General features: G+C 42.3%; 1 pseudogene; it reads right to left on the minus strand.

The window, feature by feature from the left end:
- Positions 1-14,639: 14,639 nt before the first annotated feature.
- On the minus strand, positions 14,640-20,173 carry LOC104852953 (annotated as a pseudogene).
- Positions 20,174-25,862: the final 5,689 nt, after the last annotated feature.

Genomic DNA, 25,862 nt, shown 5'->3' on the forward strand with positions numbered 1-25,862 from the left:
TCTCTTCTGGTGTTTTGATTGGGATTGTGTTAAATTTGGACAGCAATTTTGGAAGTATGGCTATTTTCACTATATTGGTTCTTCTACCCAAGAACAAGGGATGTCTTTCCATTTTCTCATATCTTCTCTGATCTTTTTTCAGTGTATTACAGTTTTCCATGTAAAGGTCTTTCACTTCTTCATTAGATTGATTCCTAAGTATTTCATATTTTTTGATGTTATTGTTTCCCTAATTTCTCTCTCAGAGAGTTTATTTCTGTACAGAAATGCTCTCGGTTTTTGAGTGTTGGCTTTGTATTCAGTTATGTTGCTGAATATGGTTATTAAATGTAGAAGACTTTTGGTAGAGTTTTGGTGATTTTCTATGTAGAGCATCATGTCATCCACAAATAATGATAATTTAACATCTTCCTTTTATTTCTTTCTGTTGTCTAGTTGCTCTGGCTAATGTTTCCAGAACTACATTGAATAGGAATTGTGATAATGGACATCTTTGTCTTGTTCCAAAGAATCAACAAATGGGGCCTGCCTTATTACAGAGCTTTTGCACAGCAAAAGAAGCCACCAACAGTGAAGATACAGTCCACAGAGTGGGAAAAAAATTTTTACTAGCTCTTTCTCAGACAGAGGGCTAACATCTAGAATGTATAGAGAACTAAGAGAAAAATCAGACCCCCCCAAATTTAAAGACCATATCAAAAAACGAGCATCTGATATGAAAAAACACTTCTCAGATGAAGAAGTAGAAATGACAAATAAATATATGAAAATAATGTTCAGTGTCACTGGTCATTCCGGACATGCAGATTAAGTCAACACAGATTTTATCTCATTTCAGAAAGAATGGCTATCACCACGAGATAAACTAATAAAAAATGCTGGAGGAGCTAGGGGGAAAAAGGAACCCTTCTCCACTATTGGTGGGAGTGTAGACTAGTAGCCACCACTGTGGAAATCAGTGTGGAGATTCTTCAAAAAAACTGAAACTAGAGGTGCCATTTGACCCAGCTACTCTCCTTCTTGGTATCTTCCTGAAAGAATTTAAAGCATCATACAACAGCGATACATGCACACCCATACTTATATAACAGCATAGTTTGTGATAGATAAATCTTGGAATCAGCCCAGTGGCACATCAACAGGTGAATGGATAAAGAAGATGGGGCATTTTAATACAATGGAGTACTACTCTGCTATAAAGAAGGATACACTTGAGGCATTTCTAGGTAAATGAATGCACATCGAGTTTATAGTCTTTAACTGAAATACATTGGACACACATGTTTAAATATCTCATTGTTTCTCTGGAGTGAAAAACTGAAAGTGTAAATAAGGACCAAAATGTATAATAGATTTTAGGAAATGGTAAGAGAATGCTCAAATGGGAAGGGAAACAAGGGAGAGGAGAGGTGCAAGAGAGGGAAAGGAAAAGAAAAAAAAAGAATACAAGGAAAACTTGGAAGCAAACTTTCATAAATAAGGAGGGGAAGGCGGTTAAAGGGAGGGCAAGGGATTGGGGAAAAAGAAGAATTAAGATATATGGGCCGGGGATTTAGCTCAATGGTTTTGCTGCCTGCCTTGCAAGCTCAGGGTCCTGAGTTCAATTCCTGATACCAAAAAAAAAAAAAAAAAAAAAGATATATTATGTACAGGTACAAATTTCCTATGATCAATATAAGCACTATGTATATCTAAAATGTACCAATAAAAAAGAAAAAGATTAAAAGCACAAATTTCTAATGGTCCATGTAAGATTAAAAAAAAAAACAACTCACGAATCAGATGGTTGTTATTTTATGCAGATAATGTTTTAGAGTTACCTACCAGCTTATGAGTTTATTTGCTGATTGTTCCTTTACCTGAGGCCATCCTTCTAAGCCATTTTCTCTCTTTTCCCTTTAGAGTTCCTCTAGTGAGCATCTATTGGTAGTAAAATCTCTCAGTTTTGTTTATATGAAAATGTCTTCTCATAATTTCCTGAAAGATATATTTTCCTGGTGCACAGTGCTGGACTTAGGGTTGTTTTCTCTTAGAACTTTGAAGATATTACTCCAGAGTTTTCTGGCCTCCTTGGATGATGATCTAAACGTGGTTCTCTGGATGGTTACCTGCCTTTTCCCTTGGGCTTTTAGGGTGACTGTCTCTGATGTTCTCCACTTTCACTGCAGTATATAGAGGGATGGATTTGTTCATCTTGCTTATACAGATGGTCCCTGATTCGTGCTTGTCCAACTTTTTTTTGCAGATTTAGAATGAGGCAGAAATGACATGCACTTCAAAAGTATGAAATTTCTTATTTTCCTGGCTGAGAGATACGTGATGCTGGGCGGCAGCACTGAGCCATAGCGTCCAGCCAGCCGCGGGACTACAAGGGCGAACGACTGGTATTCTACAGAGTGCTGTGTTGCTAGGATGTGAGGTTTCATAAATGAAGCGTATTAAATGAATATTCATCTTAGGGTGTTTCTAACTGTTGCAGGGTTTGTTGTGATGTCATCACCGTGTAAGTGGAAGGGCATCTATATATGTTGTCCTTGTGTCTGAAGGCTTACATGTTGTACTATTTCTAGAAGTTTCCCATCTGTCATTAGTTTATTGCCTCTCATCAAATGTCCACTCTTCCCCTCTGGGACTCCACTTAAGTATATATTAGATTTTCTGCCCCTTTCTGTCCTTTGCATCTCTTAATTTCTCTTTAAAAGCTTTACTATCTTGGTTTGTTTGCCTTGGATTCTAGGAATTTCTTTAGCTATATCTTCGAATCCTAATTCTCTCTTTTTTGTTATTACTGATCTGAATGTAGTATTTTACATACTTGATTTCCCCAATTTTTATTTGATTGCTTTTCTACAATACTTTATCATTTTTTTACCATTTCTGATTACTTTTTAATTTTTATCATTTCATCTTTTGTTTGTTTAAATATGTCAATCACAATATCTGATTGTTGCAGTGGTTCTAAGACCAGAAGTTCCTGGGGGTAAAATACATTGTGTATTACTTCTGCTGATTCTCACTCACTGGGGCTCACTTTCTGATGAGTTTGGTGTTGCTTTGATTATGAGGCTCAGAGAGATTTGGTCTTAATCTTTGGATATCCTGACGGCTGGCCTACAAGAGTTTTCAGGTAGAGAGGCTGTGCTTTTGTGTTTACAAGGGACTAAGGGACAGTACCAACTTTGTCTCAATTCCAAGAAAACGGATTTAAGTGGGATCTCAGGTGCATGTCACTAACCTTGCCATAGTCAATGATTGGTTACTTTTGTCGTAATCACTTGTGTGTGTTTTTTTTTAATCTTATATACTGTTGAGTGTATTACACACATGAGTATGACCATGTAACTGCACAGTAACCCTATAACCCACTCGTAAGGAGGCAGGCTTAGGCCTTCCACACCATCCCCTCCATACAATCCCCTCTGTACAGTCTCCATTCATCTAAATCCCTTTGACATCTTCGTCAAGTGCCACCTCCTCAGTGAGTCTCCAGAGCCACAGGGTTGAGCCGAAGTTCTCGCTCCCTTGTGTTCTTCTAACGTGCTCTTTATACCAGCTTTTACCGCACTCATCTCATGTTGTGGTTCATATCTGGAAAGTCTCCCCAAGGCTCTTGTGCTCAAAGGCAGAGCTTGGGGAAAGTGATTGGATTTGGGGACACTACCTGTTGTTAGGAGGAGGGACTGGTGGGAGGCAGATCGTTGGGGGTATGACCTGGAAGGGTGTATCTCCCTCCTGGGCTCCTTCCTTCTTTCTTTGCTTCCTGGCCGCCATGACATGAGCACTTCCTGTGGCAGGTCCTTCCACCATTTGCTTATGCCTTGGAGCCAGCTGAGCATTCCTTGAAAACATGAGCCCAAATAAACCTCTCCCCCTTAAAGTTGCAGGTGGCTGGTGTTTCGTTCCAGCAGTAAGGAAAGTGATTAAGACATCTCATTTCACAGAGGATGGGTTTGAGGCCCCTGAGTTTCATTTACAGGCATTTGTAACAATTTCTCTGGAAGCTATAATCTGGCAGCAAGGATATTGCATGTAATTTCTGCATCTTTCTTCTGCGACCCCCGGTTCCTCCTTTTCTCTTATAGCCATGAAGAATGTGAGAGAACATTCAGAAACCTTGGATAATCAACCATAGGTGGAGAGACCAGCAACAGATGGAGAACAGGTCGTAAGCTTATGTGATCATCAGGTGATTCTATTGTCAGAATCTGTTGGAGGCCCCTGCTCAGTCCCTTCCTCATCAGGCCTGCCCTGATCCTCCAGTGACCCCAGGTGAACAATCTCTCAACTGGAGTTTTGTTCTAAAGTTGCAGATGGACTGTTTGTGGAAGGGCTGCCTGGCCCTTCATGAGTTTCACTACATTTTTAAAAGCCAGATGTTTGACATTTTTATTGACCCATGTTTCTGCAGCACATTCTAGGAGATCTTTGGATAATTAAAAAAAAATCTCTGTTATTGACAAAAATAGGCATTTCTACAGAGCAAGAACTGTCAGGTGTTTTTATTTTTTTCCCCCAAATTTAAATCCATCACCAGTTTCTGGGTTGGACTGAAGGCTGAATGAAAAGCCTTTCTCGCCCGTGGATCATCCAAAATTTCCCAAATTCTTCAGTAGTTAAGAGATCCTCATAGCTAGTCTTCCCTGTATGGGGAAATACTGGTACTCCATTGTCAGTTGGTTAATGCCCCTCACCGACAGGTGGTGCTGTTGGACCTGGAGGCAGTAATCTTGGGCTGTGATGTGGGGGAGCAGCCTCATACGTCTGCAGAGCTCTGGCACTGGGTGAGGTTTGTGTGTCCATCAGTCATGGGTTTGGTACTTCCTGTACTTTTTCCAAGGACAGGAGGTGAGTGAGATCTACCCAGGGTCAGATTATTTTTACTTTTAATCCCCAAAAGGAAATTAATTTGATTCTCTTTCTTGGACAATGGAAATTAATTGCCTTAAAATTTTTTTTTAAAGTGATGTGCAGTGGGCAAGAACTGCTTAGACTTACATAAACCAAAAGAGCAGTCATCCTCTGTGGCAGAGTGCTAATTATACTGCAGGGTTTATTTTCTCCTTCTTCAGCTTCGGCCAACTTCAGCTGTGTAGCTGACCGATCATCTAGATTCTGCATTTCCCACTTTGTCTTGTGACTGTGCGGGTGTGTAACTAAGCTACTGCCAATGGGGTGTGAGCAGAAGTGGCTTGTGAACCTCCAGGTCACATTGTTTGAAAGGAAAATGCTCACATTCCATCCTTTTGCCTCCTCTTCCTGCAGGCTGGACTTTGGTGGGGTTCTGGGAACGCTATTTGACTGTGTAGAGGAAGACCGTATTCCAGGAGAAAGAAAAGTAGTCTGATACAAGGAACCAGGTTGCTGAGTGGTTGCAAAGAGCAGAGGAGATGCAGTAGTCTCAAACTGCTTGCTTCTGGACTTCTTTGTGAAAGAGAAATGAATCCCTACTTTGTTCGAGCCAGTGCTCCTACTAGCTACTCAGCCAGTGTCTCACCTAACCAGCGCCCTCCCTGGTGGGACTGGAGAACACTGAGGCTCATCTCACCAATGCGCCACCGTCTTTAGTGGAGGGAAGAATGCTTTTATGTGGCCCTCTTAATAAAGCAGCAGGTAAAACACAATCTAATGGAGACACTCCACTGCGTGTTACACTTTGGGGGTTGTGCAAATGAAAGGAGAAAGTGGAAGATGAAGCATCCTGCTTAGTGATCACAGACGCATGGAAAATAAAGTGATTTGGAGAGCATGGGTTCAGAGTCAGATATTTCTGGGTTCACATCCTGATTTTTATTGCTTAGTTCTTCAAGTCACTACTTTGTCATCTGTAAAATGGGAATTGCAGTGCGTATTTTCTGTTTTGGGAAATAAATGAGATGGTTAGTACAGAGTGGTAAATGCAAGTAAGTCTTCTTCTATGACTAGGACGTAGAAATCATTTACTGTTCACCAGGCTGGCTCTGCAAGACATGCAAAACTGTCCGTGGTCTGGCTGTAACTCTGTAGCTTCCTTTTAGCAGCTCTTTCCTTACTTACGGCTCTGTGATTCTCCTATGCCCATGGCACTTCCATCACTACCGTGACCATTCCAAGTTCTTTCCTGCTTCTCGGTTTTTGAACATCCATTTCCTTCTTTTTTTGGTACTGGGGATTGAACTCGGGACCTTGTGCCTTGCAAGGCAGATGCCAGAACCACTAAGCTAAATCCCCGGCCCCCTCCATTTCCTTCTGAACAGCACCTCTTCTAATTGTCACATCTCAGAGAAACCCTCCTAAGGCTACTCTGTCCCATTTTCATACATAGAATGAAGACCCTCCAAAGATATCCACCTCTGTATGTGTAGAAACTGTGAATATAATAGGTGACATGGTGAAGGGGACTCAAGATCACACAGATGGTATGAAGTTTACTAATCAGCTACCCTTAAAATGGGGAACTTATCCTGGAGTAGCCAGGTGGCCTTAACGTGGAAGATGGAGGCAAAGTAAGAAATACGAGGATGGGAACAGGGTTTGAGAGAGGCTATTCTGTTCTGCCTTTGAGAATGGAGGAAGGGGCCACAAGCCAATGAATGTGGGCAACTTCTAGAAGATACAAAAGGTGAAGAAACAAATTTGGATCTAGAGTCTCCAGAAGGAGCAGCTTACTGAGAGCTTGATTTTAGACCAGTGACTTGATTTTAAACTGACAATTTTAGCCACATTGAGCTTCTGTAGTACACATCTATCAGAGCACACATTTGTATTATTCTAAGCCATTAAGTTTATAGTAACTTGTTGCAGCAGTGATAGGCAACTCATATACCGGTGTAACAGCTCTCTGACACCTATGCCGTCCTCTTCCTCTCCTTCCTAGCACTCATCATGGTCTGTGATTATCTTGCTATTTATTTGCCCACTTGATGACTCTAGTCACATGTGCCTTTTACAAAGATTTCTACCTTATTTACTAGCTCATCTAATAGAGCATGGATCATGTAGTTCGTACTCAGTAATTTTTATTGAATGCATGTTTGAATGAAAAAACTGAATGGTGACCTTGGAACTCACTTCATGTAGGGTTCTTGTTTTAATGGGACTTTTTAGCATTTCTCAGTTTTCACGATGAGATGGGAGGATAAAGATGGCTAGGGACTATATGACAACATATAGGAAAAGCAGAATTACAACCTCTGGCCAAACCAAGTCCTCAAGTCCAAGCCTTGTTTGGCAGTGAGGCAGGGTGGAGATGAAAACCGAGACTGTGTTTATTAAAATCCATTTTTCCAGCCTATTTTAATGGGCTGTAAATCTTTAGTGGCCATCAGATGGGAGCTGAATGTCCCACATGCTGCTTTGGGGATTTGGGGTGGGATCCTACAAGTTTCCAACTCCCTGTATCAGTTCAGCTCCCTCAGAGTGCGACCCAGCCCTCTGCTGTTGCTGGAGTGTATGTTTGTTTAATTAGGGCGCCAACTAGAGCCGCATCCGGTGGCAGATGTTGCCGTGTGTAATATAATAAATAAAAGCCTTTATAGGACCCAGCAGGCAGTAGAGCCTTCAGTTAGCAGATGGCGAAATATTAAACTGGCAGAGCCATAACTTAACTGCCTGAATCAGCTGGTCCCTGCCCAGATTTGCTGCGACATGAATCAACTTCATATAGGAGGTGTCACTCAGCTTCAGCCTGGTGCCCTCACCTGCCCGCCTTCCCTCTCCCGGCCAGGACCTGTTTTTCCTTGGCATCCCATTATTAAAGTCAGCTTCCTGGGAGTGAAATCTTGTAAGCCCATTAGCTGGTCGATGAGAGGTTCTTTTATGGGGGAGGAAATGCAGCAAGCCTGTGGATGTTCTCTAGGGCTAGATTTTGCCTGGCTTCAAAATAGCCAGATGGCATATTACCTGGGCCCTAGGCCCTCACAGTGGGGGCAGACTGTCTCACTTGGCTCCAGGGATCCTTCTGTTTTGGACTGGGAGGGTGACTGTTACCCGGGGGACTGCAGAGGAAGAAGAAAAAAGAAAGTTCTTTTTTTTTCCTCATTGAGTTTATTGGTACATTTTAGGTATACAGTACAGTTACATTCATCATTGGGATCTTGTACCCTTACATGACAGATCTTGGTTCTCATTTTTCCCCTTACCCCTGCCCTCCCTTCACCCCCTCCTCCCTTCCCTATGTACAAATACTTTATTTCCATTTTTTCACTCTTATATTTTTTTCTTTTCCCTTAAAAAAGTTCTTTTTGTGCTGAAAATGTGGAAACTGAGAGTGGATTGCCTGACATCTGTAAACTGGCTCAGGAATGGAAAGGAGAGTGTTGGTCTTGCTTATCAAATGCCAGATTCTACCACTGCTGTCTGTGGAGGTCCCACTGTGTGCCAGGACTCTGGAGAGGGCTTTGTGTGCTCACGCTCACTCCCTCTGCACCAGGACACCGTGAGGTAGGAACCATATACTCCTCTAGCACTTTGGGTGCTAGGTGCTGTTCTAAGCTCATTTCATGCGTTATCTCATGGAGCATTTTCAACATTTAACCTTAAACCCATTTCTTACATGTGGAAACTGAGGCTCTGGAAAGTATTTGTTTAAGGTCACATGACTAGCAGATGTCAGAATTGGGACAAAACCTGCTGCTGTCTAAAGTCTGAGGTAGCGATTGCATTATCCTTGATGCCAGCAAACTTGGGCAGAAGATGTCAAACACACAGGCAGAATACTATCCAGAAAATGAGATAATGAGGTGGAGAAGTGATCCTAAGAAAGACAATATGGCATTTATGACATTTGGTGACATCTATTGAAATATTGTATACTTGACTGCATTTCAACAGACGTCTGAAATACAGTTTTGCTTGTCACCTTTATAGTATGCTTTTGAGGAAGGTAGAACTATTTTATTAGTCATGTTCCTATTGCTAGGATAAAATAGCTGACACTTGCAACTTAAAGGAGGGGAGATTTATTTTGGCTCACGGTTTTAGTGGGTTCAGTCTGTGGTCCAGGACAGAGACGACATGGTGGGGAAAAACTGCTCAACCCATGGTGGCCAGGAAGAAGAGAGGAGGAAGGAGCTAGGGTCAAGAATAAGCCATTCCAGGTCGCACCTCCGGTAACCCACTTCTTCCAACCAGGCCTGCCTCTCAAGAGGGCGTTCAGCTATGGACTCATTAATGGTTTAATCCATGGATGTGTATTGTGCCTTCTGATCTAGTTACCTTCTAAGAGCCCCACCTCGGACACATGTGACTTTGGGTGGGGGGCATGTTAGACCTATGCCATCATAATTATTTAACTGAACTGATGAGAATCAATGATTAGACTTCTTCAAGGGCACGTGGTCAGTAAAGAGAGAGGCCTGGGTTGAGCCAATGCTTTTGTTTTATTCAGTTTTTCCAAAGTTTTCTTTAAAGAAGCTTTGAGGATATAAAAATATAAGAGGAAAGGAGAAAAAAAATATTCCAGAGGAGGGAACAGCATGAGCACAAATCTAACAAATACAGACTGTAGTGTGTGTGTATGTGTGTGTGTGTGTGTGTAGTTGGGGAAATGAGGATGGTTGCTAGAGAGGCAGACCCAGGGAAGCCTTGAATGCCAGACTAAAACAGCTTGCCTTTCCTTTCCAGGAAAGGGCAGGATGTTAAGGGTTTCTGAACCAAGAAAGAAAGCTGATGAGAAACCAAAGAGTCCCTTCAGATCATGATGTTAGTCTTCCCCTACCCTCTATGGTCATCTTGGGGGAAAATGACAGTGAAGATGGATCTTGCTGTTACAGTCAGGGCAGTGGGAGCATCTGAAGCCTCCTGGAGTGGAGAAGCTTGCTCCTCTGCTTTTCTGGACTCCTGACTTTCCCTGTCTGGAAACTTCTGTTCGGTCTGGTGTTCTGTGTGTCCTGCATTCTCTGCTCCCTGGTCTGTTCTCTTATTTGCTGGCTCCTGCACTCCTGTGACAGACCATCTGACAGACCCTCTCGGTTCCCTTGATGTTCAGCCTGAACTCTGCTGCCTGCCCTGTGAGGAGGCCAAGACAGGCCAGGGGCTGGAACTGTCCCTGCTACTTTGTGGAGTTGGAGAATCATGGATATCAGAGCTGGTTAGCTAGTTTGCTCTCATTTTCTTTCATATTTATTATCCCTAGTTAAAAAACCTTACCCTCCCTCTTATCGGAATAGTGACATGATGTTTTGCATGGTGAAGATTTGCAGCAAAATACAAATGACGAAATGACAGTGAACCCTCACCCTACAACCTGAAGACAACTGTCACTGATGTTGGGTGTCTTTCCGTAGGGCTGTTCACACACATATGTGCCTGTTCACATGAACTCGTTATGGCGCCAAAATCACATAGAAAGTCTAATTTTGTATTCCAGTTTCCTACCCTTGTAAAATCAGCACCGATTTCTCACACCATTAAACTGCTTTTAAAAATTTACAGATGTGGGAAAGTATCTCAGTTAATAGAAAAAAGCAGGATTCACCTTCATGTGTTAGATATGATTTCAGTTGTGTTAGGTAAATTTACATGGGCACACAATACCCACATGCTAAAAATGTACAACACAGAATGGAGATATATCCTTTAACATGTTAATCGAGGTTATCTCTAGGGAATGAGCTTTATTTTTTTTTCTTGGAATCTTTCTGTATTTCTGTATTTCAAATGATGAATTTTTGTGATAAGAAAATTTTGCATAGCTTTGTAATATTATAAGATATGGACATATCATTGTTTATTGCCTGATTGAGGGCTCATTCATAGTTCCTAAATTTTTATAATTATGATGATATGATGTTAAATATCCATTTATTTGTTCAACATGTATTTGAGAGTCTGTGATGTCCCATGAACCTTGCATGTGTGGTGTCTGCTCATGTTACACAAGTCCTATCATTTTACAGACATGGAAACTGAAATACAAAGAAACCACCAGGCTAGCAGGGGACACAGTTGGGTCTGGGCATTCAAGTCTTTTGATTCCCAGACTTTGTCTTTGTCAGGCTGCTTTCCTCAAATCCCCAGTCCACCTTTCACAAAATTGCAACAAATTTAAGAATTCACGTTGGGTATACCGATCTCCTTGCCCCTGTGCCTGGTGGCCTCTTTCTTGCAGCTGCCCTGGATCTCCACCCAGTGGGCCAGAGCAGGTCCATTTACACCACTTGTTCTTATCTTAGTAGGAAGTTGTCTTCCCTGTGATTGGCTGCTATACATTCTAGTGTCCCCATTTTAGGCGTGGCTCTGTGACACCTGGTCTTTGGATTAAGATGATTCTTCCTTACCAGCTTGGTGCCTTTTGAGATGACCCATATGAAGACCAGCTCCAGTATTACATCTGTTTTGAGGCTTTCCAGGTGACCCAAAAGTCCACAGCATTCTTTTGTGTTTCCTTTGTACTTTGTTTATGGCCTCTTTTAATACACCTCACCATACCATGGCTATTTACATACATCTTTTTCTTATTTAGTAGGTCACTAGCTCTTTGAGGTCAGGGACCATGTGTATCTACCTGAAGACTGTGCTCATTTGCTTTTGTTTTTCAGTTTAGCCACTTCCTTCCTTCTCCACCGCTACTGCTCAGTTCCATGGTATCCATCATTGCTACCCTGGACCCTGAGCCAGGGTCCTAGTGGAACTCACTGCTTCCACTCCATTTTTCCAGGTAGCGGGGAATGTGATTGTTTGGAATCACAAATCACATGTGCTCTTCCTTGCCACAGCCTGGGGAGATCTGGCCCTGCTGACCTCTCTGACGTCATCCCCTTATTCACCACACTCCACTGTCTGATCCCTCCGGAAGCACATTTAAAAATCTCATTATGTGTAACAGTTTGGATTGTTACCCAAAAAATGTTCCTTCTCTGGCCCCTCCAACTGTGGCGGGAGTGTACTTTCTTGTCCTATGATTTTAGGGTTGACCGTATGACTTGTTTTGGGTAGGTATTACATGAACAGAGATTTGAAATGTGATAAAGTTATTGGTCTTGCCTGCTTTCCCTCTGCCAAGGCCATGGGAGCACTATGGCCTGGGTGACTTGTTGGTCCCAGAAGATGGATACGTGGGATAGATCTGAACTGAACTTGTGGTCTGCAGCGAAGCTCAGCCTAGATCTGTCAAATCTAGGCTGCACTGTAGAGATTTAAATCGGGTATAAGTGCTTGTCACGGTAAGCCCCTGGTTGTAGGCTACACGGCACTGCTGTGACGTAGTTGACGAAAACGTTCCCTTCGACTTCCTTCACAGTCATCACTTCTGAAATTTCCATCTTTTCTCATTATTACAAGGTTTCCACAAGACAGAAATTTGTCTGTCTCGTTCACTCTGTAACTAGCTCTATTTCTGTCCATCTGTCTGTCTTCCATCTATCATCTATCTATATCTATCATCTTTCATCTCCAGTATGTATTTATCAAATGAGTGATTGCCCAAGAATACTGCACCAGGATACTTGTATCCAATCAGTATTAGATGAATGGAATTACTGAACCATCCAACTCAGTTCGTATTATGTCTTAACAAGTACATCTTTAAACTCAAGTGGGCACGTGAGCCAAAAACAGTGATGACACTTCTGTCCCCTTTCCTGCTCTTTCTGATCACACAAAAGACCTTCCCTGTGAGAATACTCACACTGAAAACAGATGATGTGTCAAGTCAGTAATTTAAACTGTGAATCTGTACTTGCTTAAAGATGAACTTGTTTGGAAGAAAAATGAGAAAAATGCTTGTGACTGTCCAACAGAGTCCTGGATAAGTACATCAATTTTGGTTCGTAGCCGATCAGGCACATAATAAAAGCAAACTGCTGAGGTCAGCAGCAGAGGGAAGCCACACTTCTTATTTTCACAAACACGGTTTTGGGGGTGGTAATCATATCTGTTAGCAAGGGTGACACCGCTGCAGGCCCGGCAGAAAATGAGCTCTCCCACATTGCAAAATGAGCACAGTGGAGATCGATAAATCATAAAATTAGTTGAGACATCATCTATCTTTCGTGGCTTTCCTTTTATTCCTGCCACAGTCCCTCAGGACACTAACTCATTTATTGCTTTTTATCATTGGGAAAACACGTCAAGGTTTGGAGGCTGCATTCAGTTAGGGGAGCAGGGGCAATAATGTGTGTCATTAATTAGGCAGGTTTGGAAGTTACAATCTAAACCCTGGTCTCAACCAACTTTCATCAATTGAGTTTTAGGATTGCCTCTATGTCTTATATTACTTCATCAAAAAGGAGTGTTACTGAAATATGCCCTGAGAGGAAGAGAGAGAGAGGGACATGTCTCCTTGCTCCAGAGAAGCAATAAATTTAGGGACAAACTAGGTGATAAGCCAGATGCAATCTGAGTTGTCTAAAAATTTGTTCTGTTATCAACATGTAATTGTGGAGCACAGAGCTCAGAGTAGAAATATGTGTCACTTGGGGGCTTTGTTCTTGGTTCTAAGACACACATAGGTTTTTGAAAGATCTCCTTTTATTGTGGTGAGAATTTTGAACACAAGACACACACTTTTGACAAATTTTTAAGTGTACGATATAGTACCATGGACTCTAGGCACAATATCTTACAGCGCATCTCTGGAACTTATCTTGCTTAACTGAAACTTCATGCTCATTAACTCCCACCTTTTCCTTTCTCTAGCCAGTGGCAGCCAGCAGTCCACACTTAATTCTGTGAACTCCTCTAGTTTAAATACCTTACGCAGTATTTATTTGTCCGTACAAGTTTACAGCACGTAATGATCGCATTCCTCTTGGGGGATTGGTACATTTACATAACACATCTTAATCCTTTCTTCACCGTCTTCCTCTTTCCTCCACCCTTCTCTTGACCCTTTTACAAAAGACCTCTCTATTTTCTATGACCTGTCTTATTTTGCCCTTTTTTATACTTTGGGTTTCTCATATAAGAGAAACCGTGAAATATTTAAACTTGTGCATCTGATTTATTTCACTTAACATGGTCTCATGGGGCATCCATTTCTCTATAAATGACTGGAGTGTGTCCTTCTCTAAGACAGAGTAGTACTCCACTGGGTGTAAATACCACGTTCTCTTTATCCATTCATTTGCTGATGGACCTGCAGGCCACTTCCAAGATTTAGCTATTATAAATTGTGCTGCTTTAAACATGGGCATCTGTGTATCACTATAATGTGTCCTGTCTTTAGCTCTTTCTTAAAGATTCCAGAAAAGGAATAGGTCAATCAAATGGAATCTCTAGCTTTAGTTTTTTTTGAGTGATTTTCATAGGGATTATACAGATTTACATTCCCGCCAAAAATATAGAAGTGTTCCTTTTTCCTCATAGCCTCACCAACATGTGTTATTATTTGATTTCTGGGCAGTTGCCATTCTTTCTAGAGTAAGAGGAAATCTTAGTGTTGTTTTAATATATATTTCTCTAATGCCCAGAGATGCTGAAATTTTTTTCATGTTTTTTTTTTTATAAATCCAGACCATTTTAATGTTTTTACAGTTTATTAAATAGCTCTCTTGATGACTACAGTGATGAAAGTTGTTCAGGAGTGTTCACAGTGATAGTGGTTTTTCGGATTGGTCTGTAGTCTTCAGTAAGTATAGGAAGTTGCTGTATAAAAAACATGGATCAAACCACTAAGCCTGCATTGACCCACCAGCATTTTCAGGGTTGTTGGTTACCTGGGCTTATTTTCCCTGAGTCACCTTGCTTCCTGTGTTGCAAGGCCCAACTCGCTCATGTTCACCTCTTCTGCCAATCATAACTTTGGTCATAGCACCAGAAGTTGTATAGTGTGATGAAGGATTTTTTTTTAACACCAACTATTGGCAAGCAAAAGGTGGCTTTCAGTTCAGGCTGTTACATTGGCTTTCTTGAAGCCTAAGCCCATTGGCCTAATGAACCCTTCATATTTAGGTGGTTTTCTTGGAAAGTCATCTCCAACAAAGCAGACGTTAGTAACCATCCTCATCTATGCCTTTTTTTTTTTCCAGTTTGAATCACTTTTTTTTTTTTTTTTTTTTGGTACCGGGGATTCTTGTGCTTGTGAGACAGGTGGCGTCACCACTGAGCTAAACCCCTGGCCTCAGGTCCAATAACTTCTAGTACTTCTGTTTCTCCCTGGACATGAACTTTGAGTGGAGGGACTTCCCATTTTCCCGCCTTTCCTTTTTCTTTTTGTTTAATCATGTTGGAAAGAATGTTTGCTCCAGACTGACCCTTTCTGTGCAGCCGGTGGGCAGGTACCACTCCCTGCCGAGTCACATCACTGTTCTTGTTCTTTCCCTTTTCATGCATCTTGATAGTCTTCTTTTTTTAAAATTAATTTTATTGGTACATTTTAGGCATAACAATATGACATTCATCAGTGAAAATTTGCACCTTTATATAATCTATCTTGGTTCTTATTTTTTCCCCATTCCCCTGCCCTCTTTTCAACCCCTCCCTCTGCCCCTCCTTTTTACAAAGACTTTGTTTCCATTTTTCATATTCTCATATTAATTCCATTCCTGTTTTCCCTTTCCCCAATCCTTCCCACTTCCTTTCCCCCTTTGCACCTTTTCCTCCTATTTCACATTATCTATTATTATAATACCTTCTGATCCTACTTACACTTTCAGTTTCTCACACCACAGAAACTATTCAGTATTTACATGTATGTCTATTTATTTCACTTAATGTGCATTCATTTAGCTATGAATCTTTCTAATTCCTCATTCTTTATGGCTGAGTAGTACTCCATTCTCATAAAAAAACACATTTTCTTTATCAAATCTCCAGTTGATGAGCAATTGGGCTGTTTCCAAATTAAAGACCCAGTCCAAAAATGGGCATCTGAAGTGAACAGACATTTCTCAGACAAAGGAGTAGAAATAGCAAATAAACATATGAAAAAATATTCAACATCTCTGATCATTTGACAGATGCAAATGAAAACAACACTGAAATTCCACCACCCCAGAAAGAATGGCTGCTATTATGAAATCAATAGCAAATGTTGGCGGGGCTGTGGGGAGAAAGGACCCTTCTTTATTATTGGTGGGAGTGCAGTCTGGTGCAACCACTGTGGAAATTAATATAGAGAGACCTCAAACAACTAGGATTGGAAGTCCCTTTCACCCAGCAATTCCCTTGCTGGGTATCTTCTCAAAAGAATTAAAAGCATCATACCACGGCGATATATGTGTACCCATGTTTATAGCAGCACAGTTTATAATAGCTAAAACTTTTGATAGTCTTTATTTGTATTTTCTTGGCACAGTGCTGTTATGGTAGAGCTTAGCCTTCAGGCTAATTTTTTTTTGCCTTCTTTGAACATTCATGAGCCTACTTTCTCTTTCTCTCATGGTAATCCAGACGATACCCATAGTGTTTACAGTGTAATTCAGTATATTCATTTTGTGGCATGGGGACAGCTGCAGAGCTGTTGGGGTGGGTAGGGTGGGGGGGCACCTCGGGTGTGGGAAGAAAAGTCTCAACTTTGGGATCTCACAGACACACAGCCGCCTCCACATAGCCGGAAATGGGAAAGCTGTTTTCATGTATTTATTGGGCATTTGTACTTCTGTGAAGTGTCTGTTCATTTCAGTTGCCCTTTTTTAAATTGGCTCTTTTACTGAGGGATCTAATTTTTACAAAATTTATTTACTTTCATTAGTACGTGTTTTCAGTCCATAATGTTTACATTCCTTGTGTGGAGTTGGCGCATGTACACAACACAGCTTAACTCCTTTCTCCATCCCTTCTCTCCTTGCCCTCCCACTGCCCTCTGTCTCTTGATCCCTTTCCCATTTGACAAAGATCTGTCTTCCTACTTCCTATTATCTGTCTTTTCTTTTAGTCTTTATTTATAATTTGAGTTTCTCATATGAGAAAAACCCTGCAATATTTAAGCTTTTGTGTGTGATTTATTTCACTTAACATTATAGTCTCAACGTGAATCCATTTTCCTACAAATGGCTCGAGTCTATCCTTCTTTATGGCAGAGTAGTACTCCGTTGCCTGTAAATACCCCCTTTTATTTATCCATTCTTTTGTTGATGAACATATAGGTCACTTCCAAGATTTAGCTGTTGTGAATTGTGCTGCTGTAAACATTCTAGTTTTATTTTTTTGAGGAATCTCCACACTGATTTTCACAGTGGTTGTATTAGTTTACATTCTCATCAATGTAGAAGGGTTGCTTTTCCTTGCAGCGTCACCAGGATTTGTTATTATTTGATTGCTTCATAAATGCCATTCTTTCTGGAGTGAGAGTCTCAGTGTTATTTTAATTTGCCTTTCTCTAATGGCCAGAGATGTTGAACATTTTTTATGCACTTATTGGCCATTGGCCCTTTTCAGAAGTGTTGAATCACTTTAGTTTCTCATTTTTTATTAGATTTTTTGTTTTGGGGATCTAATTTTTTGAATTCTTTATATATTCTAGATATTGGTCCTCAGTCCAAGGAATATTGCCTGGCTTACTTCACTTAGCAGTGTACCGTCAACTTTCAAGACTTGTTGTATATTGCAGCATTTCCTGTTTGTAAAAGAAAATATTCCATATTTCTATTCTACATTTTTTTAATCTATTCATCTGTTGATGGGTATTTACATTGTTTGTGCATCTTGGATGTTGTGAATAGTTCTGTAATGCACCTGAGAGTTTTAGTATCTCTTTTAGATCCTAATTTCAATTCTTCTGAATAAATACCCAGAAGTGAGATTGCTGAATCACACGGTAGTTTTATTCTTATTTTTAAAAGAAATGTCCATTCTCTTTTTCATAGCAGTTACTACCTTTTGCGTTGACCTTGAATCATGTGCATGTGTTTCATTTTCTCCATATCTGGGCTGATGTTTGTTATCTTTGTTTCTTTGGATAGCCATCCTGACATATACGAGGTGATATTTCATTGTGTTTTGATTTGCATTTAGTGATGCAAATTTGCATTTAGGCCTTTTTCATATACTTACTGGATTAATTATGAAGGCGAAACATTTGTGGACTGAAAACTATAAAACATTGATGAAAGAAAATGAAGAAGATACTAACAAATGGGAAGACAACCTATCATCATGGATTGAAAGACTTGATATTGTTAAAGATGTGCATACCATTGAAAGTGATCTACAGATTCCATTCAACCCCTAGTAAATTTTAAAGTCATGTTCACATAAATATAAAAAAAAAAAATCCTACAATTCATATGGAACCAGAAAGGCCAGAAATAGCCAAATCAATCTTGAGGAAATGCTGGAGGCATCACATTTCCTGATTTCAAAATATATTGTAAAGCTACAATAAGCAAAATATTACGGTACTGTGTAAAGATAGTGGCACATAACAGAGAGCCCAGAAATTAATCCATCTGTATATAGTTAACTGGTCTTTTACAAAAGGTCCAAGGAGATGCAATGGAGAACTCACAGTGTCTTTAAAAAAATGGTGTTGGGAAAATTGGATGTCCACAGACAAAAGAATAGATGGGGTCCGTTCAGTTGCTTAGGTCCACAAAGAATCATCTTTGCCTTTTCTTTCCCTCCCACAATCCAGATGCAATTTATGTGCAAATGGGCAAGAAGTACCCATAGTCCTTCCATCTGCTGTGTCTGTCTGCATCAGTTACCCCCTTAATCCAAGTTACCATCCCATCTCTCTTGGGCTATTCTGGTAGCCTCTGTAACTGTTCCCTCTGCGTTACCTCTTGCCCTATTCAATCTGTCTTTCACATGGACATGAGAATGCTCTTTAGGCCGAACTTAATGAGATGACATCAACCACGTGTGGCCCAACCCCTGCCTGATTTCACTGCAGAGGCTATGTGATACACTAAGAATAAGCCTCACATCACTTGTGGCAGTCTGCAAAGGCCTTCGTGACCTGGTCCCTAAATACCAGCCTTAGTTCACCTCTAGTGCTTTCCGTCTTGCCACACTTCCTCTTTCCTTCTCCTTTAGTACACCAATGGCCATTTGTACTTCAGGGCCTTTGGACCTGCTGTTGACTCTGGAAAATGTTGGGTTCTGGCGATGTGTCAGTGACAGCCTAGTCAACACATGGATAAATGTCAGGAGACTATGAAGATAAATAAAGTGGGGTAAGAGAATGGAGAGTTATGATAGGGTGGTGAGGGAAGGCCTCTCTGAGGAGGTGGCTTTGAGCACATATCCTGGATAAACAGAGCATGAGCCATGGGGTCAGATGGGGCAGAGGAAGGAGTTATTTCAAAGGCTCCAAAGTGGGCAGATACCTGCAGGGCTTAGAAATGGCTGTACTCAAACACGTAACGATAGGAGCTTGTGATTAAATACGGGAGTCCTGTGGATGGGACAGAGCGGGGTTCTCTGTGGAGGGCTTTGGGAGGAGGAGGAGAGCTCTGAAGTACATGTGCTCAAAGGAAATGCTGTGGACCTGCAGGGGAAGCACCTGTCCTCAGTGTCCCTTCTGCTCTGCCGGCTCCTTTCAGATCCAGGGTCAATGCCCAAGGCGCCGCCAGCTGATGTCCCTGGACACGCAGATGCCTGGTAGGAGGCACAGTGTCAGACACTTGGTGGTGAGACATTCACAGTCTTCTTCACACTTTCACAAAGGATGGAGAGGAACTGTGAGTTCCTGTTGGGATCTCTTTTTCCCACTTTGTCATCCTCAAAACATCCTGCTCAGAAACCTTGTGGGATCTGGGTTTGGAGGGATCAAGGTTTGAATTCTATGACTTTTACTCTGATAGGATTTTGGTGAGAGCTCCTCAGATCTGGACTCAAGGGGGCTAGGGGGCAGAGTTAGGTTATTTATGCTTAGTATTGTGGCTCTTTTAGTTTTCAGATGTATTTTACTTTTATACACATGGGACATTTATATCACTCCAACGAAGAATGCATTAAAGATGTTTCCTCAGAGCCGGTGCAGGATGAATGCTTGTCCTGGCTGCAGGAGTGGAGTGGAGAGTTGTGTCACTGATGTGTTGACTTGCCAGTCTGTGGTGAGAAACAGAAGTAGACAAACTTTAGTTGCCTTTTAAAAAGTTTTGTTGATGCTTGCTCATCCATATGCCATTCAGCACGTCTCACATATTTTTAAAAATAAACTTAATTTCAGAATAATAATTTTGAGTTTACAGGAATCTCCTAAAAATAGCTGAAGAGAATTCCTATAGTTACCCTTCACCCAGCTTTCCCTAATGTTAGCATCTTACCTCACCAAGATACATTTGTGAAGATAGAAAATTAACACTGACATGATGCCGAGCTGAACTGAAGGCTTCAGATTCCACCAGGTTTTCCATTAATGTCTTTTTTTTTTTTAAATCCAGGATTCAGTCTCGGATATCCTCTTGTATTTCATAGGTTTTAAAAATTGATTTTTCGACTCTCTGACGACAGTGCACCTGTTGACTGTGCCAGGTAGGGCAGACCCCCCTATCCCCCGATTCTCCCCACTTCTAGCCTCAGAGAAGTCCCAACTCTATTCCTGTCATCCCTGTTCTTCTCGCCTCATCCAACGCCACCATTTTCTTCAACTTTATCTTTCCATTGTCTCATGTTAATACAAACAAGTGCGTATTCTCAGCTCTTTTACTTACACAAAACTGTATAGTCCATTCTGTACCTTGCTATTCATTTGAAGGATGTAAATGGGAGACAGCCCTGTTTTGGGATGTAGAGCCTTCTTCACTGCCTTAGAAAGCCTTCACAGTATTTCACCGAGTGGGTTTACCGTGATGATTCAACCATCACCTTGGACATTTGGGTGGTCTCTATCCATTGAGTATTGTAATACTATAATGAATCAGTTGTAGATTTCTTAGGAAAAAAGAGGAGGCAGGGAAAAATTGATATCCACTTATAAATGAGTGACAATTCCATAAAGAGTGGAACAGAAGTGTGTTTTCTGGAACCCTTAGAGTCTAGAGCCTAGACCTGTCTTTACTCTTCCCTGAGGGATTTTGCCTTTGTGATGGCCTTGACTGGGAGGTGGCTTTGATGACCAAATCTTTGGTGATGAGCAAGGAATGCTGGTACGAGGCTTCAAGATTGGCAGTAACACTTCCTTTACAACAATTGCTAGAGAGAGAGAAAATAAAAATGTGTGCCAGCTCAGGAAATGGACTCCAGTCAATAGGGCCTTGGTGCAGATATTCTGTTGGAATACTTTATTAACTCCCTGCAGACCTTGCGGTCAGGCACAAGTAGAGTCTGCTCCACAGAGGCCGAGTACCATTGCATAGGCGAGGGTGACAGTGTGGCACTGAGTAGGCCCTGGGGACATCTGCAGGTTGAGGTGGTTAAGGGCAGAGGTGAGGAAGCAGCTCAGTGGAGGTAAAAGAGTGAAGAACGCGCAGGTGGGCAGACTTGGGCTCAGATCCTTCCTCTAGTGACATCTGGGCAGGTCACTTTTCCTCTTGAAGCCTCCGTTTAATCATCAGTTAGATGGGGTAAAAAGTTGTGAGTCTTACATGAGATGCAGAAGGTGAAACATAGAGTGTAAAGTACGTAATCAAAGTAATGACAAGTCATTACTTTGGGGAGTAATTTCAATTCAGTGGAATATAAATACAATTCTGTTTTTTCTATCCTATTATCAACAGTGTGTTAAATCTACCCCATTGGGTGGGAGGTCCCTAAACCTTCTGGCTGCTTTCTGCTATGAAAAATCTGTCTGGTACAATTTATATCTCCAATTTCAGGTGCAGTCAGATTTCTTGCTCTCCCTTCTCAGGCATAACCTGAAAAGGTGTGCATAAGTGCATAGTCAGCACTTGACACATCTTCCACTTCCCTGCCTTTGTGTTAGAATGGGGAGGAAAGGGAGGCAGACGAGATCTTTACGTGGCTCTGGCTGGGGGTAGCATTTCTGATCCCACTCTGGGTAATACCAGGTCTGCTTTGCTGTTTGAGGCTTTTGGAAACATGACGGCTATTTCATGGGTAATGGACTTGGTCCTAGCTTCTCCTGTGCCCTGTCTATCCTGGAGACACCTTAAAAAGGGCCAGCCCTGTCCCTCTTTAGCCCCAACTAATGGCCCTCAGTCTTTTGCTTAGTGGCTATCCAAGGAGCTGGATATCTCAGCTCTGAGTGGCTATCTCAGCTCTCTGTGGCTATATCCTCTGCCACAGAGTCATGGGGAGCATCCCAGGAGAACTCTGGAGACACAGAGAATGGGAGGAGAAATGGCCACCCTCAGTCATTGCCTACGTTAAGTTTTGCTTTGAGTAAAAGAATATCCTTACTCCCCTTTGCTCTGAAGGCAGGGCTAGAGGGTCTTGCAGATCCTCAGGTTGGGGGGTGAAGGCAGTAGCTCCTCCTTTTTGCAGTCACCTTCCAACTCTGGCTCCTGGCAGGTGATCCTATAATTTAGTGTTCAAACTTGGACACTTCAGAGTAGAAAATGGAGTGGGGAGTTATTAATAGTTATGCTAAGACAACAGATATAAATTGGGACCATCCAGGGCCAGCACAGGATATATGATTGCCTTCTGCAGGACCAATTTCTCTTAGAGGTCTTCCTCCCTGAGCCAGGAACCAAATGACTTCCATAGTCATCAATTCCAGAGTAACAGGAAAATTCCCACGTGGGGACAAAGAAGGTGGGGTGAGGACAGATGGCAGGGTGTGTGCGTGCTCCACACAACACAGTGGGTGCTCAGGCTGGGCCCTATAATCTCTGCTTTCCATGCCACCCCACTGAAGCTCTGCTGTGACCTGGCTACTTCCTGCACCCAGAGCCAAATGATAAGAGCTCACGCCAGCTGTATCAGGGGCTGCACTAACCGCCTCATGCCTTATCATCTTCAGTTTAGCAACTGTAAGGTCGGTGAGTTAATATTATCATGTCCATTGCACACTCAGTTGGCGGAGGCTCAGAGAGGTTGAACGCTTTCCCAAGGTCACAGAACGTAAAAGACAGGAACCCAGTAGTTCCATACTTTTAGCCACTTAGCAACATGTGGAGTTGAGAATGCAGACATATTCGGGGCCAGGTCTTTTCATTTGTGAGCAGACAAACCACAGATGCCAGGCCTTACGGTAGTGGAAGGTAGCTTGGGAAGGGTCTCTCTGAATTGGAAGTAGAGCTGTATGCAGTCATGAGAGCGCAAAATTTTGAGTGGTCTGAGGTGACTGGAAAGAACCCAGCCATCTAGGGGAGGCTGATACTGGGAGGGAGCTAAGACCAGGAAACTTTGTTGCATTGTCTGTGTAAGGTTCTCTGCCAGATCTGAGATGATGGGACCATTTAAAACATCTGAATCTAGAGACAGGTTCAATCAATTGATTGCTCAGTGTAAAGACGCAGAGTTTAGTTTATTCTGTTATTTTGCTTGAAATATCTCCGATTGGTTATGTTCCCAATCCATATCCGATCGACACATTCATATCAGGTATCTTTAAATGCCCAGCTCAGTAGGGGTCATGTATGGGAAAATGTAGTTTGTCATCAAAGTGTTACTGCTTAGGTGGGGGAAAACGTTAAGTTACCCAAACCCAAAACAATTTACTTCGCCTTAGCCCCAGTAAAGGTTGAATTTAACAGTGTGGAGGTGGATGCCTGTCATCCTAGCATTCTGGGAGGCTAAGGCAGGAGGATTACAAGTTTAAGCCCAGACTGGGCAATTTATCATTGTAAGGAGGTCTTGTCTCTATAGCTCAGTGCAGAGTCCCTGGGTTTGGTCATCAGTATTGGAAAAAAAAAATCACAGTTATGTATTTATTTAGCCATGCTCCTGGGTCACAATGATGGCAGAGATGCAAGAAATAACATCCAGCTGCGCAAACACATCTGAGGCTCCTGCTTGTGTGGTGCCTGTCTTCATCCCATTGGCCAAAACTAGACCTGTGGCCCTGATGGCATGGGGTGAAGCCATCAAGCAACATAGCAAAAAGAATGATTCAGAGAGGGGGAAACAAAGATTTGGGAAAATTACATACAGTGTGAAGAGACTCCCGTATAGCTGTTGAGAGTGTTGCCTGTTCTACCTCTGAACACCAGGGGAAACTGGGCTTCAGGTAAGCAGCTGGGACCTTTAACTGCATGGAGGTCCTGAGTCTTAGGTCTTCCTTTTTTTCGTCAAATAGCCAACTGGAAGCCCACAGTCAAATTTCGGCTTAACGCTATAGCCACCCCGTTGCTTGATCCCGGTTCACCAATGCTTCACCTAAGATCACCTCACTTTACTTACGTTACCCTGTTGTATTGTGAAGGTGTTTGTTAGCAGCTGCAGAACTTTCCTAGACCGAGGGAGTCTCACCGAACACACTTAATTGCTAGGTGAAGGGGACAAATAATTTATTTTAGTGGTATGCACTGAACACTTGCTAAGTGTGAGGCCGTGCAGCTGGTAGTGCAGTCATGCACATCTTACACACTCCCTGGAGTGGCTCAGTGACCATCGGCCGGAGCAGGCTGAGTCTGAACACTGTTGATGCCTTGATGGCAGATTATGTAGTTTTTCTCATTTAATCCTCCGTTCACCCAGGAAGGCTGGCCTGATAATCCTTGTTCTGCAGATAAGGAAACAAAATGCCCGATAATCCTTTGGGGTCCGGGGTCTGTTCTGTGTATGGTAGATTTAGCAGCATCCCCGGACTTGGTCCACTAGATGACAGTAGTACATCCACCCCAGTTGTGACAATTAAAAAGTATCCAGAATTGCCAAGTATCCCTTGGGGGGAACAGGAACCCTTGGCTGAGGACCACTGGGCCGTAGTGAGTGGAGCTGTAGGAAGTGTGGAGCACAGCACCTGACCCAGGAAGACTTGCAGGGCAGGTGATGCCTGAGTAGAGGAGGTGTAGGGGTGTTGGAGCCAAGCAAGGGGAGAGGGAGAGGCCATTTCTTTTCTCCAAAACAGCAGGTGCTGTGGAGCCGCCAAGGGCAGCAGTGTGAGGAGAGCAGGTGGACAGTGGGCAGAGTCACACAGGGCCTCAACCTCCTGGCTGTGCCTTTGACCCTGGATGACTTTGAGGCTGAGGGTCAACACCTGTCCCGTTCTGGTGTCTGGGAAGGGACACGCGTTACACATGTAGGTTCTGAGCCCCACTCAGGGATTTTAATCCAGGATGCCTTGAATGCGTTCCAGGAATCTGAGTGTTTTACAGGGGACCTTTGGTGATTCTGATGCAGAAGGCCCCAGACTCACTGGGGTCCCAAGCTGGGTTCTCCCAGTGGAATTCAGAACATCAGTAGAGGCCACAGTGAGCTCGTGAGGCATGATGTCAGCAGCCTTGAAACAGGGTTTGGTTTGTGGAGCACACCAGCTGGAGGTCAGGGCTTGCTGGTACAGTGGAGTTCAGAGTTACGACAGGCCAGGAACTATCTCGGCTGAACTGCTCATTTGTTCAGCACCCTTTGTGCCAAGGATTTCCTAAGTTTGTTTGGAATGTGAAAGTGAAAAGCCTTAGGCTCCATGCTCTGTTAAATTTCCTGTATTGTGGAGGACAGTAAGCAGATACACAAATATTAGCTAAATATAATTATTTTTGAAGAAATATATGAAGTAATTTAGACTAGCAAGGAAATGATGGGAGATAGAGGTGTCTTGTTTTTAATATAACAGCTTTATTCTGGTATATAATTTTGATGCCGTCCTGTTTTTCAATGTAAAGTACACGACTCGGTAGGTTTTAGTGTATTCATAGAATTGTGCAAACATCAGCATAATTATGGTGGAAAATTTTCATCACTCTGAAAGGAAGTCTTGCACTCACTCCCAGGAACCCCATTTCCTCCCATCCGCCCTTCTGTCTCCACAGAGTTGCCCGTTGTGGACATATCGTATAAGTGGAATCACATGCCACATGTTTTTTGTTTGTTTTTGCTTCTTTGTGGCTGGCTTGTTTCAGTTGGCATCACGTTTCTAAGGTCCATCCTGTGTATTCCTTATTGTTCCTTTATTCCTCATTGTGACTCAATACTCCATTGCATGAGTATAT

This window comes from Fukomys damarensis, unplaced genomic scaffold (assembly GCF_012274545.1).
Source record: "Fukomys damarensis isolate Sample0158 unplaced genomic scaffold, DMR_v1.0_HiC HiC_scaffold_34, whole genome shotgun sequence".
NCBI lineage: Eukaryota > Metazoa > Chordata > Mammalia > Rodentia > Bathyergidae > Fukomys > Fukomys damarensis.